Source organism: Pogoniulus pusillus, chromosome 18, assembly GCF_015220805.1.
Source record: "Pogoniulus pusillus isolate bPogPus1 chromosome 18, bPogPus1.pri, whole genome shotgun sequence".
In the NCBI taxonomy this organism is placed as follows: Eukaryota; Metazoa; Chordata; class Aves; order Piciformes; family Lybiidae; genus Pogoniulus; species Pogoniulus pusillus.
In genome coordinates, this window is record NC_087281.1 from 9,622,926 (window position 1) to 9,631,967 (window position 9,042).

A 9,042-nucleotide genomic window follows, 5' to 3' on the forward strand; every position below is an offset into this window, starting at 1 on the left:
TTGATCACACTGATCTGTGGGGCCTTGACCACGTTTCCTGCAGCAAGCTAAACAGCTTTCTGCAACAATGTGAGGCCACAATCTGCCATATGTCCAAAAGTACTTCAGCTCAACAGGATGAGTTATTTTATACCTATCCATGAACGAACAGCATCGCTCAGAGTATTTCAAGAACTAAATAATCTGTTTGTAGCTCTGTTCTGGAAAAAAGTATAGATGTCATTTGGGCATCAAAAGCCCAACAGTAAGAGAGCTCTAAAGAAGCAATCTGAAGAGCCTTGCTGAGTCCTGCAGCAACTCTAACTTTTCAATGAACAAAGGCAGGAGGCCTAGGATAAAAAAAAAAGAGGACAGGCTGCATCTTGCTGCGAGGACTGGAAAACAATGTCAATGTGCCAGCATGTGTTTCCTTACTCTGGGACTGCCTTAAGTCACAAAATGTGAGTATGGCTCCCTGGAGAGGGAAAAGCAAGGAAGTAATAGTTAAAAGTGTCTCTATTCCTACCGGCCATTCACAATACTGGAGCGGCCTGGAGTCTGCTATACCTCAAAATCCCTCTCCCTCTGTGGTTTGAATGGCAGAGGAAAAGGCACAAGTTCCCCCTGCTGCCCGTCGCCCTGCAGGCGTGAAGGGGGCAGCAAAGGGCCCCTCCAGCACGAGGGGTGCCCGTGCAGATGCCTGCGCTGGGATCGGACTGGGCATTGGCTGTGGTCTTTGCGCCTGGGCAGTGGTAACTCTGTCTAGGAAGGGTATAAATATTGGGGTGCTTCCCACCTTGGGGTGCTCACCTTAGAGTTCTCCCCTGCCTGGATAGTTCCTGCAGAAAGAGCCCCCTGGCGCTCCGAAGGACAAGCTCCTGAGGGACAGGACCCTCCCTGCTTTCCCGCCACCAGCACCCTCTTTATGCAGCCTGATAGGCCTGAACGAGCCTCGGAGGCCTTTGGAAGAGAGCAAGCGACAAGCACCTGGAGCGCCTTTCTCTCAGCCAGCCTGGCTCTCCTGTGAGTGAGCTTTTGGCTCAGCCTGGTTAATAGTGGGGATGCTATGTTTAGTAGCTTAGCCTCTCCAACTCCTGACTTCTGAAACAGTCAGATATGCCTGTGGTATCCTTGTAGATCTTCTCCATCAACCTGAACCTGTTAATTAGAACTAAATTCATTTCTGTGCATAGTTTCGGGGGCGGTTTTTTGGGAAAATAAAATAACTCTATTTTTCTATATATTCCTGACTCAGCCACATCAATTCCCTGCCTCCACAACATGGAGAAACTGAGAAACTGAAGCAAAGGGTCGTTGTCCACAGCGCTGTGAGTAACCATGTTTTCTTTTCATTCTATATAAACCCAAGACCTTATTTTGTCAGACCTTTCCCCTCAGTCAATTTTTACTAGTTAAGAAGGAAGTATGACCTATCATGGGAGTCCAGGAAGGGTATTTTCTTTTCCAATATCCAGAGCAAGTGTTTCAACTGGTAACAAAGGAAATCTTCTTCCATCATCTTCCTTTTTTTTGTTGCTAATTATCACAGTATCACACAGTACTATCAGGGTTGGAAGAGACCTCACAGATCATCAAGTCCAACCCTTTACCACAGAGCTCAAGGCCAGACCATGGCACCAAGTACCACATCCAATCTTGCCTTGAACAGCCCCAGGGACGGCGACTCCACCACCTCCCCGGGCAGCCCATTCCAGTGTCCAATGACTCTCTCAGTGAAGAACTTTCTCCTCACCTCCAGCCTAAATTTCCCCTAGTGCAGCCTGAGGCTGTGTCCTCTTGTTCTGGTGCTGGCCACCTGAGAAAACAGTTGTGTGTACTGATTTTAAGGAGCAAGTCACTTTGTACAATCTGAATGCAGTCTAAACCACGAAGGAATACTTAGAAATGACTTGGTGGTGAGGCACTGGCAGATAGTGGAGTTCCCAGCTTCTGGTTTACATTGCAGTATCCATATGTAATGCTCGATAACATATTTGCTGTGACATTGGCATGATTGTCTGCACCAGTTAAAGGGAGTGTTAATTTCTAATCAGCTGTGACTGGAACACCATTCCACAGCATCGAATTATTCACAAGAAATGTTCCATTGATCAATCCAAGACACTAGAGGACGGGGTTGTTGTTTTGTTGTTGGGGTTTGGTTTGGTTTTAGAGAGGAAGAAAGAAAAGTCTAGCCTCCTAGAGATGCTGATGATGCTCACAGGCATCGTTTAAAACTTGGCACACAGTAAGCAACTCTGGTTCTCCAAAATGCTTCATTCTGAAACTAGTGTCCAGTGCTGGGCCCCTCAATTCAAGAAGGATGTTGAGGTGCTGGAACATGTCCAGAGAAGGGCAATGAAGCTGGTGAGGGGCCTGGAGCACAAATCCTATGAGGAGAGGTTGAGGGAGCTGGGCCTGTTTAGCCTGGAGAAGAGGAGGCTCAGGGGTGATCTTATTACTGTCTACACCTACCTGAGAGGGCATTGTAGCCAGGTGGGGGGTGGCCTCTTCTCCCAGGTAACCAGCAATAGAACAAGGGGACACAGTCTCAAGTTGTGCCAGGGTAGGTATAGGCTGGATGTTAGGAGGAAGTTGTTGCCAGAGAGAGTGATTGGCATTGGAATGGGCTGCCCAGGGAGGTGGTGGAGTCACCGTCCCTGGAGGTGTTGAAGCAAAGCCTGGATGAGGCACTTAGTGCCATGGTCTAGTTGATTGGTTAGGGCTGGGTGATAGGTTAGACTGGATGATCTTGGAGGTCTCTTCCAACCTGGTTGATTCTATGATTCTAGTATTCATAAGAAGGCTTTTTTCCTTGTGCATTGGTTTCTTTAGAAGTGCCTGAATTGACAGAAGTACTGTAAGGAGTGTGGAAGGCTCAAAATTTAAGATGTGCTTTTAAAGAGCTGGCTTGAAATTAGAGATGGTCAGAGAGCTTTTGCTGTTGATAGGCAACATAAGGTCTATGAGTCACCCATACACTTAATCACTGTAGCTGATAACTGGAGAGAAGGAGCTCCCCATGCAAGTGGTTGTGTAATGTTGATGTTGATGTTAATACTTCTGGTTAACCTGTGGCAGTGTGGTCTGGATGATCAGGTTGTCAGGTGGATTGGGAACTGGTTGAAGAAGCCAGAGAGTTGTGGTCAATGGGATGGAGTCTAGTTGGAGGCCTGTGACTAGTGGGGTCTCTCAAGGGCCAGTACTGGGACCAGTTCTGTTCAATATGTTCATCAAAGACCTGGATGAGGGCACAGAGTGCACTGTCAGCAAGTGCTGATGACACCAAACTGGGTGGAGTGGCTGCCACACCAGAAGGCTGTGCTGCCATTCAGCAAGACTTGGACAAGCTGGAGGGGTGGAGGGGTGAGCAGGGAGAAACTGAATGAAATTCAACAAGGGCAAGGGTAGAGTCTTGCACCTGGGCAAGAACAACCCCAGGGATCAGTATAGGTTGGGGACTGACCTGCTGGAAGACAGTGAAGGAGGAAAAGATCTGGGTGTCCTGGCTGATGGGAGCTTGACCATGAGCCAGCAGCAATGTGCTCTCGTGGCCAGGAAGGCCAATGCCATTCTGGGGCATATTAGAAGGGCTATGGTTAGTAGGTTGAGCGAAGTTCTTCCACTCCTCTACTCTGCCCTGATGAGGCTACATCTGGAATACTCTGTCCAGTTCTGGGCCTCCCAGTTCAAGAGGGACATCGAACTGCTTGAGAGTGCCCAGTGCAGAGACACGAGGATGATGTGAGAAGAGACTGAGGGAGCTGGGGCTGTGCTGCTTGGAGAAGAGGAAACTGAGAGGTGACCTCATCAATGGTTATCAATATGTGCAGGGTGAGTGCCAGGAGGATGGAGCCAGGACAAGGGGCAATGGGTAGAGGCTGAGGCATAGGAAGTATAATTTAAACATGAGGAGGAATTTTTTCCTTGTGAGGATGACAGAGCACTGGAACAGGCTGCCCAGGGGAGCTGTGGAGTCTCCCTCTCTGGAGGTATTCAAAACCAACATTTTGAGGCATTCCTGTGTGATCTGGTCTAGGTGATCCTGCTCTGGCAAAGTGGTTGGACTGGATGAGCTTTCAAGGTCCCTTCCAGCCCCTGACATTCTGTGATTCTATGATTAATGGTTTCTTGCCCAAGCCTACCCTTTTGCTTGATGTGAGTGAGGATTACCTGATAGTATCTCTGCCTCGTGAATAACCCTGGTGACTTCATTGTGAATGGAAGATTGAATATTGTGAAAGCCTGACTCCACCAAAGACAGTGGTAAAACAGGCATTGTGTGTGGTGAGGACAAGATCTCACCTGCAAGCTCTTGCTCTGCCCAGCCTTTGACATCTGAGAGATGAGAATGATAGGGCCAGTGTCCTCTTCTGTCCTCACTAAGTGAATATGCTGAGGGTGAAATGCTTAGCATCCAAGCAGATACTGCTCTTCAACACAGAGTTCTTTATGTCTTTGAGTCTCAGGTGCTCTGTGCCGGCTTACACAACCTGTCCTTTATATACCTCAGGCTAAATCCTGCTTTCAACCAAGTATTTCCACAAAGTCAGTGGGAGATCCAATCTCTACTTCAAATCCATCAAGATGTGGTTATGAAAGTAAATCTTGCAGCCACTGTGCTAAGATGTGAAGAAAAATTGCCAGGCTTTGCCTACCTGGCTTTCCCCCTGCACTGTGAGTGAGGCTATGTATGCTAAGGGCTCTTGGTGGGGGCCTTACGTGAATTTGGCAGAGCAGCACCCACTGCAGGACTCCTGCCACATCTCATTCCTAAGATAAGCCTCACAGTGTTGTGACTCAGCTGGTTTCATTCGTGGAGAAATGTACATGTCTGGGCTACAAGTAGGAGCCACACAAGAAGCTTTGAGTTCAGCAGGCTTAGGAAACCCAAGCTTAAGTACCTGAGTAAACATAACTCCTGGCTGAAGCTCTTCATCCTTTCTGTAAAGGAGGTCATCTTTGGGCAGCCACTATGGTTTTAGGAGTCCTCAGGTCAAAAAAAACTTTGATCTCAAGTTCTATTACAGATGCAAGACCCTTATGCAAACACAGCACAGAATGGGAGGGGATGTAACATCTGGTCTGTTTTTTTCTAGCTTCTACTCTAATTCATGGTGGCAAATCCATTTAACTAAGCTGTACAAAACCATCATCACTTCTGCTTAATTATAAATCTGTTGCATATAATTTTGGGTTTTGAAAATGAATATGGATAAGCAGATTTAGCTCTAATCTATATTGATCTCTATCAAGAGATGAACAGATGATGAAGTTAAACCACCCAGTTCTATTCCAGTGCATTTCCCATCTGTACAGAAATGGGAAAAAAAATATGTATTTACTGTCATCAAGAGCAAACACTTCAAGTAAATGGTAACAGTAGTAATAATAATAACAAAAGAAAAGAAAACAAAACACACACCAAAACAAAGCAAAAAACCTCCACCCAACACCAGCCAAAACAACAAAAAATCAACCAACCCTCATAAAACCCCAGAAAACAAACAACAACAACAACAAAAACCCCAACCAAAAAGTAAAGAACAAAATCATGCCTGAGAAAATGCTGTCCCAGATTGTGGAGGTCATTTGATATCAAAATAGAGAGGGCAGGAAAGAGGCTCATCAGTTTGAGTAATGGGCTGTGTTCTTCCTCTTGGCAAACTGCATAAAGGTGAGCACATTGCTTAAAATCTGTGTGCCTCACTTTTGTTGCCTCCTAAAAATGGCAATCACAGCTGCCTAAAATGGATCCGGAACACTTTGAAGGCATCATCTGATTTGTTTTTATCCTGACACTGTATTATTTGGGAGGAACAATCACTCCTCTACGAGGTCTAGCACTAAATTAGGAAAGACACATGGGAGTGTTGGAGAAGTGATAAAATTCAAACATATGGCATGCTGTTATGAGAGACAAAATGGCAAATGGTACCTATGACAAGCTGCAAAGGCCAAGAGGGCAAGGACCTTTGTTCCTCGTGGGCAGATCCTCACTGGCTTAGGCTTATAAATACCACAACACTTTGGAATAGTACCTTAAAATTTCCATCTGCCAGGAAAGCATTTAGTGGGTGAAGAATCCTCCACTAGCATGGTGAAATTTCAGTTACACTGCAGTACGTGACCCAGTTGGCATTTGTGAGTCCTGTAATCTGTGGCTCCCATCTGCCTGGATTTGGATAAAAAAGACCTCTATTTATTTCCTCTACTTTCTACTCATCATCACTTGTCTTATGTAACTTCTACATAAACTATCTGGACAGCAAACACCAACATTAATGTCATGACCACAGGGGTATACAGCCAGAGGTGATAAACCTTGGTGACAATGCGTTTAGGTCTACTTAGCCAGCTGTGAGAAGGAAACATGAAGGAGGTTGAGACTGTTTTCAGTTTACCCAAGTATAAGCATCCTGAAGACTCAATCAGCTGTGACTTGAACAGCAAACACCAACATTAATGTGATGACCACAGGGGTATACATCCAGAAGTGATAAACCTTGGTGACAATGCGTTTAGGTCTACTTAGCCAGTTGTGAGAAGGAAACACGAAGGAGGTTGAGACTGTTTTCACTTTACCCAAGTATAAGCATCCTGAAGACTTACCAGCTGTGATTTGAATTCCCACAGGTGTCTGGATATTCAAGATAGACCTGGGGCCAATTAACACTTCCTGTACTCTGAGTAACCCATTTAAAGAATGATGTTTAGGAACCCACACTGTTTCTCCAGAGACATGAATCATCACTATACTTTTGGGGTTGTTTTTTTTTTCTTGGTGAAGGAAATATATCACAGGATCACAGGATGTCAAGGGTTGAAAGGGACCCAAGGATATTGTCCAGTTACAACCCCCAGATTCTCAGTGACACTTTTGCATGATGCTTTTCAGCCCGAGCAAAGCTACTACCTAAGCAGGTGTGAAGAGAAAGAAAGAAGTTAATTGTCAGACTTAGGTTCCTGAGTACTGCAGAGTCAGATAGAGTTCTCCTTAAGAAATTCCTGCAGCTGTCCATCAGACCTAGCCAGGAGCAAAGGCTGGAAGCAGAAGAGGGGCTGGGGGAGGGATTTCATCCCTGTACTAGGCCAGATGCTCTGAATGATAAAGCCAAGTGAGTAAAAGCAAGACATGTTAACTGAAGCGAACTGAGCTGTACCTTTGTCAGTGCCTGAGGTGCTCTTAATTGCATTTAATAAGTGCATTTGGGCCCCAGTCTTTCATTGATGCTAGGAGGGATGACTTTCTCCACCAGTGCCTTAGTCTGTCAAAAACCTCAGACCTTAAAATCAAGAAAACCAACCTAGTTACTCGAATTTTTAAAACAAGCCTGAGCAAAGATGTTGCTATTTAACTTGAAACTCCAGTTTACAAAATATTGGAAATCCTGTATTGCACATGGTCTTGGAATCATAGAATCATAGAATCATAGAATCAACCAGGTTGGAAGAGACCTCCAAGATCATCCAGTCCAACCTAGCACCCAGCCCTATCCAATCAGCTAGACCATGGCACTAAGTGCCTCATCCAGGCTTTGCTTGAACACCTCCAGGGACAGTGACTCCACCACCTCCCTGGGCAGCCCATTCCAATGCCAATCACTCTCTCTGCCAACAACTTCCTCCTAACATCCAGCCTAGACTTCCACCGGCACAACTTGAGACTGTGTCCCCTTGTTCTATTGGTGGTTGCCTGGCAGAAGAGACCAACCCCACCTGGCTACAACCTCCCTTCAGGTAGTTGTAGACAGCAATGAGGTCTGCCCTGAGCCTCCTCTTCTCTAGGATAAACACCCCCAGCTCCCTCAGCCTCTCCTCATAGGGTTTGACTTAGTCCTTGGGCTTGACTTAGTTTTCTAGAACACTTTCTAAGATCCCACTTCTGAAGCCCTCCTGCTGCCCCACTTGCTCACCACCGACACTAGCTATCGTCCACCAGTGGCAGCTCTCCACTTGTGCTGGGTTAAGCACTGCCCTTTGCTCTCAGGTTACTTTTGGCGTGAAGGGATCCGTGGTGCCGGGTTTAATGAGTCCCTGTGAGAAGCAGTTAGACTGTCCTTTCTTTCCCTGAGTGGAAGGAAACGACTGATGAATAACTCAACTGTTTCTGCCTGCGTAACCCTGGGGTTCCCCTTGGAGTAGACTGGTGGTTCTGCTGTGCCCTTTTCTCCTTTTGGTCATAAATAACAGGCATTAACTGGCGTTCATGCAAGTTAAGGCTTTAGTAGAGTTGCAGGAATCAAGCAATCAGGCCTGGGTGCGAGGGGAGACTCTGATCTACCCCAACGCACCCCCTTTGTCTTCAGCTTTCTCTTTTCATACCCTATTCTATTACATAGTTACTAAGTTCTAAGAACAGGTTGGGTTTTCTTTATCAGTTCTTAGGAATGTGAGATGTCTCTTCCACACAGGTCTCCTTTTATCCGGTGGTCCCTCTGGTAATCTTTGATGAAGTAAGGGGGCTTGCTTAAGTGTTTTCCTCATGAACTTCAAAGTCCTGGTCCTTCTGTTTGCTCATACAGGAAAGGTGGCCCCAGGAGGAATGCATTTCCATTTAAATATGCAAAAGACTCTCTCTTCCACATGCCTCCCTCCTTCGCCAATCTAATTACTCTTATCTTAAGCTTATTGCGATGGTGGTGCAAGCAGGAATGCAGTTTCATTCAAACCCCCCCTTCCTCCTTGTCTGTGACCTCTTGCCACGAGTTGATCGGATCAAACATATGATTCTATATATTTCTCACATTTTGAAGGCAAACCTCCTCGGCTGTGACACCGGTATTGCCACCACACAGTGAAAACTCGCCCTCTGACAGGTCTCCAATAATTGGGGGTCTGTACAAAATAGCAGCTCTGGAGGAAATTTGCAGAGATCAGCACCTGTGAACTTGGTCCTTTCAGCCTCTTTGTGCTGCTGTTTGTCTGAAGGTGGCTCCCATTGTCCTGGCGTGGCTGCTGGTAGGTAGCAGGGGACGCATGGCTGAGTTTCCTTTATAGTTGCTTTCAAATATTTATCTGCAGGAGGGTAATGGGAGATCTGTGTTTCCTCTCCTCATCAAA